This window comes from Pygoscelis adeliae, unplaced genomic scaffold (assembly GCF_000699105.1).
Source record: "Pygoscelis adeliae isolate BGI_AS28 unplaced genomic scaffold, ASM69910v1 Scaffold14, whole genome shotgun sequence".
Classification (NCBI taxonomy): domain Eukaryota; kingdom Metazoa; phylum Chordata; class Aves; order Sphenisciformes; family Spheniscidae; genus Pygoscelis; species Pygoscelis adeliae.
In genome coordinates this window covers 15,480,497-15,489,974 of record NW_008825109.1, presented here as the reverse complement: position 1 = coordinate 15,489,974, position 9,478 = coordinate 15,480,497, and positions in this window count along the sequence as shown.

The window sequence follows — 9,478 nt, the reverse complement described above, 5'->3', positions numbered from 1 at the left end:
CTTCATAAAGTTTACTTATTTTAAGTTGAAGTCATATCAAACACACACATACACTCACAAAACAACAACGACGAATAGGTACATTCAGGTACTTAATAACTATCACTTTAAATAACTGCTTTTCCCCATGCTTAGTCAAGGATATGGACGGAACTGAAAGCCCAAGCTGCACAACTAAGGTATTGTTTGTATTAGAGATGTACTTAATACCAAAATCAGTTTCGGTCCAAGACAAGCACTGGGTTTTCAGGCAAGACTTTCATACAACATAGAAAGTAGCATTCATAAAACACACGAAGGCGTAACAGCAAGGAAGTACAATTAGTCCTACTTTTCATACAACCTGTAATATTTGTTCCTGGTTAGACAGACATATCTTTTCTGCTAAAGTTAGACCTGAACCTGAACATATAGAGGTGTAAGTTAAAGGATAAAATTAATTTCTGTTGTAACTAAGTAAAGTCACTACCAAATTAATTTAATGCATTTTTCCCATTTAACCAGACACATTTGGAGTTGTCACTGACATTTAGAAAACATTCAGTGAACTAAAACTTACCAGTCAAACTTCTAACTCCAAGCTGAGGAGGAAACTGCATAGTCTATGTGTTAGGGCTACGCTAGTCCTAATTCTAGCAGTCTACAATATTAAGTTAATGATGTATTTTTCTTGACCAGCCTACTTAAGGTATTACACTTTCAGCTTTTAGTTACTTAACATATTAGCTCGATTTCAGAGAAGGTAAGACCTGGTAAATGATATAGGGAAATAACAAGAAAAATGTCTTAAGGCCATGCATCTTCTTAGTAATTGCCATGAAACAATGAGGCTTTTGTTAACAGTGAAATTACTGTTGAGTGATGCCCATTTGATGGCTGAATGACCAAATCAAACCCTTAATGGTAATTAGCCGGCCACTTAAGCAGGTAAATGATGCCCCTTTCCCTTTTCTCCATTTTCAAGAAAGTATTAAAAAAAGGAAAGGAAAAAATCATTAAGAATGTATTAGAAAAACTTCCTTCCTCCTTTTTCCATCCCACTCATTCTCCTAATTGCTTTGTATTTTTATGCAAGGTAGACTTGGTAAGCACTCCTATTTTTAGACATAGCTCTTTAACATTATTGAATTTCTCTTTTTTCATGGAATTTCAGGTAATCAATTACTCAGCCAGCTTCAAAAGCTAGACATAATAAAATCCTATGGTTGCTTACAAGTAAGAAAAGACAATGTCTCAATTCTCAACAGCAATGACAGAAAATATAATATAGTATTTTAAAAAAAATCTGGGTTTTTTGCTAGGACTAGATAAATTCTGTATTCCTTGACACCCATGACACATTTTGGTCACCTGGGCTATGCATGTTAGCAAGCTAACATTTCATTAACTTTATCTGTAGTAATAATACATGACAAGACCATAGCCTCGGAACCATGAAATAAATATTTTTACCTCAAGTTTTGTGATGGAAACAATATTTTCATTTTATATCTGAAGGGTGAGGTGAAATGTCCTAAAGGTATACACATTCTGTAGGAGAAGGGAAGTTTCTTTTTCTTTCCCATATGCATATCCTGTTTTCATCCCCAATGCCTTTGAAATAGAAGAGCGAAGTATTGCCTGAGGTGTTCCATGACAGGAACAAACAAGTTAGTGAGTATTGCCCGTTTTAGAAGCTTCACGAAATAGGGACTACTTACAACTGCTCTGAAGAGTTATGTCTTCCAGAACATAAAAGGCATCTTGAGATTCTGAATATTAAAAATTTTAAGTACTTTTTAATCACATACTTAAAAATAATAAAATGAAAAAACAGAGGCTGAGTAGATGTGTTCCTCACCGTTTGAAAGTTCAGAGCAGCTGTAATGTAATGAAAAGCATTTAACTCCTACTAGATGAGTTTTCTTGGGTACTGATGATTTTTCTCTCATTCTCACTTGAAGATAATTCACTGTATCAATAATCCTTTTAAGATGAAAAAGAAAATTGAAGTTTGCAATGGAAAACTTTCAAATCAGTATCAGAAAAAATATCTTTGCATCTACCGTCCCTGATTTCAAAGGAATTTTTCATTTTTACATCAGGAAATTTTAAACATTTTACGGAAATTTACTGTCTTCAAAAATAAGTAAATAACCCTAAGTTATTTTCTGAACAAGCATTTATCCAGCTTTAATATTCAGTTAGCTTGACAGGTACATATTCACCAATCTGCCTGTGTACTCACATATTTGCAGATGTGTGTTTAAGAGATACAGAAGATGCTCAGAGTGTGACAGATTAAAAGCCAGTATACAGCAGTGAAACAGAAAAATAAACAGCACTGAGAAACCGAAAAGGCCAGCTTTAGCCCCTTTCTACTATAAGTGAATAAAATAAACCTTGCATACACTTTCCAGTCATTCTTCCCACAGGCTCTACAGTAATCTAGGCTTTGTATAGTTATCTTCTGTTCCCGATATCAAAAGAAAAACACAGTCAAATTTTCCATATTTTGCAGTTTAATCCTTATTTTAGGATTCTTACACACATAATTGTATATATATCACCTTCTGAATTCAATGAGCTTTCTTACAGAGTACTGTCTTTCTAAACCTATTTTGAGTCAAATAGTTAGGAGTCAAGCAAGGTTATTCCCAACAAATCACATGGCCACTGATCCTGAACAAAACCCCACTTCAGTGAAAACTATTGTAGATACGTAAAAGACAGAAAGAAAAAGCAAACATCAGATGGAACTTTCCATCTTTTAGCGGGATGGTGGGTCTATAACCCTGAAGTCGAACATTTCTCTATTTTTGTTGCAGAAAGGCACAGTGTAATGGTAAGGAATAAATATGGTGATTGCTCTAGAAATAGAATACAGATAGTAAGATGTTTTAAAGTCAGAATTTATTCAGGTGGCTAACTGAAATAAGAGCAAATGTCCACTTCCAATGTCCTTGCTGATATTGAATTTTTTTATTCAAATTTTTAATATGTACTTTAAGTATGAGTCCACAAAAAAAAAAGTGTGCACAATTTTTATAGTTGAACATGGTAGACTAAAATCATCCATGTCTTAAAATGTATTTTCAGCAGCTTTTGATACAGTTATATACTTAATATTGGTATTTTGATTCATTAAATTTCAGAACAAGAATGTCATTTTTCTATGTGTTTTAGAAAACACAGCATTATAAAACTTTTAATAAAGGTTTTTGATATTCATTTCCTATAATTCATATTGACCTTAAAGTTCACCCTTCAGGAAGGCTACAGAAAGGTAACGAACAGAGCATGAGACAAATATTTTCCCTGTTTAAAAATAAATTTTTGGGGGGCTTTATTCAACATTAGAAAGGTAACACTGGCATTAATGCGGAGTACTTTTTGCAGATTGCTTAGCACTCATGTGCCATAAAAATAAGTTTACTGGCTCATCCATCATGCCATGGTATAACTGAAGAAATTGTTATATTTACATGGATAATATAGCTCAGTGAATTTGTCACCTCACTTGAAATCTATCAGGAGGCTCATGATCCCTTTGCAACCTCCATTTTCAAACACTTAATACTGGCAACAGAGTTCACTACTCAGTTGAATTCCCACTGATGCGTGTAGAAATCCCCTTTGATTCACACCGCCGTTCCTAACCAGGAGCTTTGCTGGACAGAATTCTTGGTAGTTCTCTATCACCAGTAGCCACTGGTGCACTTGCTCTCAGCAGCAGCTGAAGCAAGCAGAGAGTAAGCTATCTTCTTGGCAATACTGAAAAAACCTACTGTAATAAGACACGTTTGAGCAGACAAGGAGTTTAGTCTCTCAATTCTCTTAAACATCTTCTGAAAGTGGTTGGCTGAGACACCACCACTTTCAGTTCGGAAAGCAGAGGTGATGGGAGTGGTATATGCCAGCAAAATCAGCAGCTGTTCAGGTAGCCTAAAGGCAGCTGGTTTCCTTCACACATGTGTGTAAAGAACAGTGCATGAGCAAAGACCTGAAAGGAAGAACACAACCCTTCATGATTTAAAATAAAGCTGCTATAGATAATTGATCCATTAAAACAGATTTCCAGCATTCATGTCCTTTTTCCATTTAGTTTGCAATAAATCCTGTGCTATTTTCTGTGAAAAAGATCTGATCTGAGCTTAAACCAATGCAGACATCAGCAACTTTCACCTGATTCATTTCTAACCATATGATTCTGCAGTTGACAGAACAGTAAATGTAACTAAATCTACTATTTTCTTCATGAAGATCAAGATTAATTATGTAAAAAGATACTGAAAAAGATTTAAGAAATCAGCTATATTTCTACAGAAGTTTAGCATGGGATAAACTAAGGCTAGTATTTTCTTCACAAATTTGCAAGTAAATAAAATCAAACCAGAATCCAAAACAAAATTAAGATCTCTCTAAGTAGTAGAAAACATTAGTTACAAGGATAGGTTAAAATGGAAAAGATGGTTAGGATGAATAGGGGAACACAGAGTACCTCAAAAGGCTTTAAACATGTTAACTAACTTCATTTTTATGAAAGCATGTGAACTATCACTTTCAGATTTCCATAACAAAAAGAAATTTCAAATAACTTAAAATGGCAAACAATGCATACACCAAAAAGGTCAAACAGAAATAAAACTTGTTTCATTTTACAAAGTCAGTTTGTTGGTACAAAAGCCCCTGAAGTAGCATGACATAAGGAAGCTGTGGGGGGGACACCTGGAAAAACTCCAGAAATAGGAAAATTTAATCCAACACAGAAAGCTGTTGGTAGGACCCGCTGGCTTCACCAAACCGTTTTTAAAGCACGCCAAAGTATAGTATGAACGCCTTCACTGTGACAGTTACCTTTCCATTGCACTTATCTGCTGAAATCAGCTAAGTTGGAATCAGCAGAAAAGGACCTGGGGGTGTTGGTCGACAGCCGGCTGAACATGAGCCGGCAGTGTGCCCAGGTGGCCAAGAAGGCCAATGGCATCCTGGCCTGTATCAGCAATAGTGTGGCCAGCAGGAGTAGGGAAGTGATCGTGCCCCTGTACTCGGCACTGGTGAGGCCGCACCTCGAATACTGTGTTCAGTTTTGGGCCCCTCACTACAAGAAGGACATTGAGGTACTGGGGCGTGTCCAGAGAAGGGCAATGAAGCTGGTGAAGGCTCTAGAACACAAGTCTTCTGAGGAGCGGCTGAGGGAGCTGGGGTTGTTTAGCCTGGAGAAAAGGAGGCTGAGGGGAGACCTCATCACTCTCTACAACTACCTGAAAGGAGGTTGTAGCGAGGTGGGTGTCAGTCTATTTTCCCAAGTAACAAGTGATAGGATGAGAGGAAACAGCCTCAAGTTGCACGAGGGAGGTTTAGATTGGACATGAGGAAAAATTTCTTCACTGAAAGGGTTATCAAGCACTGGAATAGGCTGCCCAGGGAAGTGGTTGAGTCACCATCCCTGGAGTTATTTAAAAATGTAGATGTGGTGCTTATGGACATGGTTTAGTGGTGGACTTGGCAGTGTTAGGTTTACGTTTGGACTCAATGATCTTAAGGGTCTTTTCCAACCTAAATGATTCTATGATTCTAAGCCAGAGTCTTCTGAGGATTCAACAAAATTGAAGCTAACAGCAAAAGCCCACAAAATTTTACTATTCTCCATCCTCTTTGCCTGCAGCAGTAACAAGTAACATCAGGTCCTTAAGACCTTACGACGTATTCTTTTTCTATAATGGAGGAAAGAGTTAGGCAACAAAATACCAAGATTTTCTACAAACAGGCACGTCTCACCCTTGCTAAAACAACTTAATTTCTAGCACTGTCTTGTTTCCTTCGCAATTCAGTACCTTGGGGAGGAACCAGACCTGATACAGATCCTGCTCTTTGCAGAGTATCACTGAATTGAGCCCTTGAGACGCTTTCACAGTGCAATTTCTAGCCAAGGTGCCGGTAAGGGGTGGGAGAAGGGACAGTGTAGAGCAAACCCAGCTCAGCCTTTGCAGAGTAGGTACGGACAGGGTAAGTACTACAAGACTTCCCCTCCTCATTGTGTTAGCTTTTCACAGGGAAAGAATGATTGCTGCTGCTGCTACAACTTTATAACCCTTCCAATTGCTGTTATTATTTCTATGGAAGAAAATGACAAAACATTAGTTATTCTAGATAGAAAGGGGATACACACCTTAAAGGTCAAGTGAAGTCTCACTTTTATCACAGCACAAGAAAATGACTTTTCCTTTTACCAGTTCAACTATCACATTGAGAGAGGAAAAAAAAAAATCAGCTTTGATTTACTTGTTCTATACATTTTTCTTTTAAACAAAAAATAGTTACTTTGAGAATTTTTTTGGGGGGTTTTTTGGTGTTTTTTTTTTTATTTAGGCATTTCAGTTTGGAGAAAATATAACAAATGAAAAGTAAACAAGGTGGTACTGTGGCATCAACTGGGGAGGCAGACTATATTTTTTTTTTTTTATCCAGTAACTTGGGGCTTCTGGTGTTCACCTAGCTTTAGAAGTTCAGATTCAGTTATCTCCACTTTTGGAGGAAATATGATTTCACATCTTTCATGTTCCTGGAGGTTCCCCAAACCATAAGGCTACAGGGGATTTCAGCATAAGCCTGGTTAAGTCATTACCCTGTTCAGCCTAAGTATTGAATACAACAGTAACTGCAGCAGAGACTCCTACCCAGACCTCATCTCCTAGGAACATGTACAATGCTACGGGAAATAAAACTCACTTCATCTAGCAAAATTACTTCTTTAGTGTAGTAATTGCCAAAATAAAATAATGCAAGTTAGTTATTACTGACTTATAGCAGACACCAGTAGAAATTCTCAAGATGTCACTTTAATCCATTTTGAAAAACATTTGGTTCACCAGCCGGCTTCCCTAAATAACTTCCTAACGCAGGACAAAATATAGTCATCATAGTACATGATGTAGTCCATCTGTATGTTGTGATGCTCACATTTTTGCAGGGACATTGAATAATTAACTAAGTATTTTACATCAAGTAAAGCCATCTCTATAGAGAAACAGAGATTCCTATCCACTATAGCTCCCAAAATCAAAACCTTTTAAGTAGGGGAAAAGAACAAAATGTTGTTCCTTCATGCCCAGGGGTAAGCAGTAACCACAGACAACTTGGGAAAATGCTCCGGTATTGCTCTGTCAGTGGTGCAAAACCCAAACAGCTTATTCAGCACAAAACCTGTAAATTCTCAGTCAGTTGAAACTTACATTTTTAAGCGGAGAAATTACTTGTCAAAACAAAATTTATTCATTCCTATTCAGATTTCTTTAGTCTAACTTTGACTGCCAGAGTCCTCAGAGATTTGTAGTTAGAAAACAAATTAAGTATAAAAGGCAATAAGTATTGCCTTAGTATTCCTTTAAACTAGTAGACACTACAATGATTATTAAACAATATAAAACACATTTGGTACAATATCCAGCAGTATACATTTAAGTAAATTACAGTTTCATGAAAAAATCTAAATTCCTCAACCTGAGACTTAGAGCCTGAAAAAATTGAAGACATTTAAAAATCCAGGGTAACATAAATTGAAAAACCCTCAAAATATGTTTTGCTTAAGCTTTAATTTTCAAATTTGACCTAGTGTGTTGGTCAAGATAAAAAAAAAATCTTAACAGAAAGCATTTCTCTTTAGGTAGACAACATTCATGTTATGGATTATAGCATTGTAGCAATACATTAAAACATGCTATGCTAATTTGAGACTACTATTCTGTTTTAAGTCTGATCTTGACCAATATACTCATGTGTTTATATAATTAATATAAACATGGACTTTAAAAAGAAAATAAGCCAACCAGAAGGCCCCATTACTTACTTTGCCAAAACCTCAAATTGTATCTCAAATTTATGCATGATTTAGGAAAATGAAAAAAAAACAGTAATTCCCATGCATACAGTCATCCCATCAAGCACTCATATTTATTAGTTTATTTTCTGGTCCTACCTATCACACTGTTATGGTGATAAGGAACATATAACCAAATACAGTCAAAGGAAAAATGTGGAATAGCAATTACTAAAGCTTATCAGGAACACTGGATAGTTTGAGCTTTATACCAGCTTCTCCTTACCCCATCCCCGCTGCTCCAGCAACATTTTCTCCCCCAGGCAGCCTTCTAAAGAAGAAAAGAGCAATAGATGACTGCTATGAGTTTTATTCTATTACACTGTTAGGAAAAGCTCCTTCTGGAATACTTGACATGTCATAATATGCACAGTAGGGAGCTCCTCCAGCATGCCAGCAATTTTCAGTATCAATTAAAACACATAAAACAACATGCAGAAATGCTGGAATGGCTTTCATTTCAGGTACTCCTGGAATGCAAAAGCAGTTTAATGCCTTTGCTGCTCACCTCTGTTATACTTTTCACTGCACAGAAAAGCCAGGTGTGCACTCATGTGCAATACGACCTTCCATGCTCATTAGAACCTTTTCTCTAAGCTCTAAGCTCATAATTCAGAAGTGCTATTCTTCTTGTTACTTTCATAGCAAATGTCAGCTTTCTGTTCCTAGACAGTTCTACAAAATATCCCTAATCTGATTTTTTTTTTTAAATATATATAAATAAATATATACATATGAATGTGTATATATATATACAATTTTTTCCAAACAGGAATTCTGCTTCCTGGGGTGACCTAAGAGCACATTTAGATACATGCTGCCTGCGGGTGATGTTTAAAATTGGGGCAATCAGCATAGAAGGTTAGAGGATTATTTATCTCCCCTTTCTGTCTTCTTATTTTTTCCTGGTAGTAATCACATTGATAATCACAGAAACCGTTACCACGGTTTTAAGCTGATACAGTTCAAAGATGAAATGTGCCCATTTATCTCGTGTATGCCCATAAAAAAATGCCCAGTTAACCTACCACAAAGTGTGAACTCCAGCAAAATATATGACACTGATTATTACACCCAGATATATTCTGAAACTACTTAAAGGTTTCAGGGTTGGTTGGTGGGTTTGTTTTAATATTTTCTTTTTTTTACAACAACCTGTAGAATATTATGATTGCTATTATTAAAATCTTATATTTGGATTTCAGTATCATTTACTCCTATCTCAATTTTCTGCTATTTACTTCTTGTAACTTTAGAAAAATTTATGTATTCATCCTGTATCACTATAAAATTTTCGTTTTACTGAAATCCTGCAGACAGTATTATATTTCATAGAATCATAGAATCATAGAATAGTTTGGGTTGGAAGGGACCTCTAAAGGTCATCTAGTCCAACCCCCCTGCCGTGGGCAGGGACATCTTCAACTAGAACATGTTGCTCAGAGCCTCGTCCAACCTGACCTGGAATGTTTCCGTGGATGGGGCATCCACCACCTCTCTGGGCAACCTGTGCCTGTGCTTCACCACGCTCACTGTAAAAGGTTTCTTCCTTATATCTAGTCTAAGTTTACCCCCCTTTAGTTTAAAGCCATTACCCCTTGTCCTGTCACAACAGGCCCT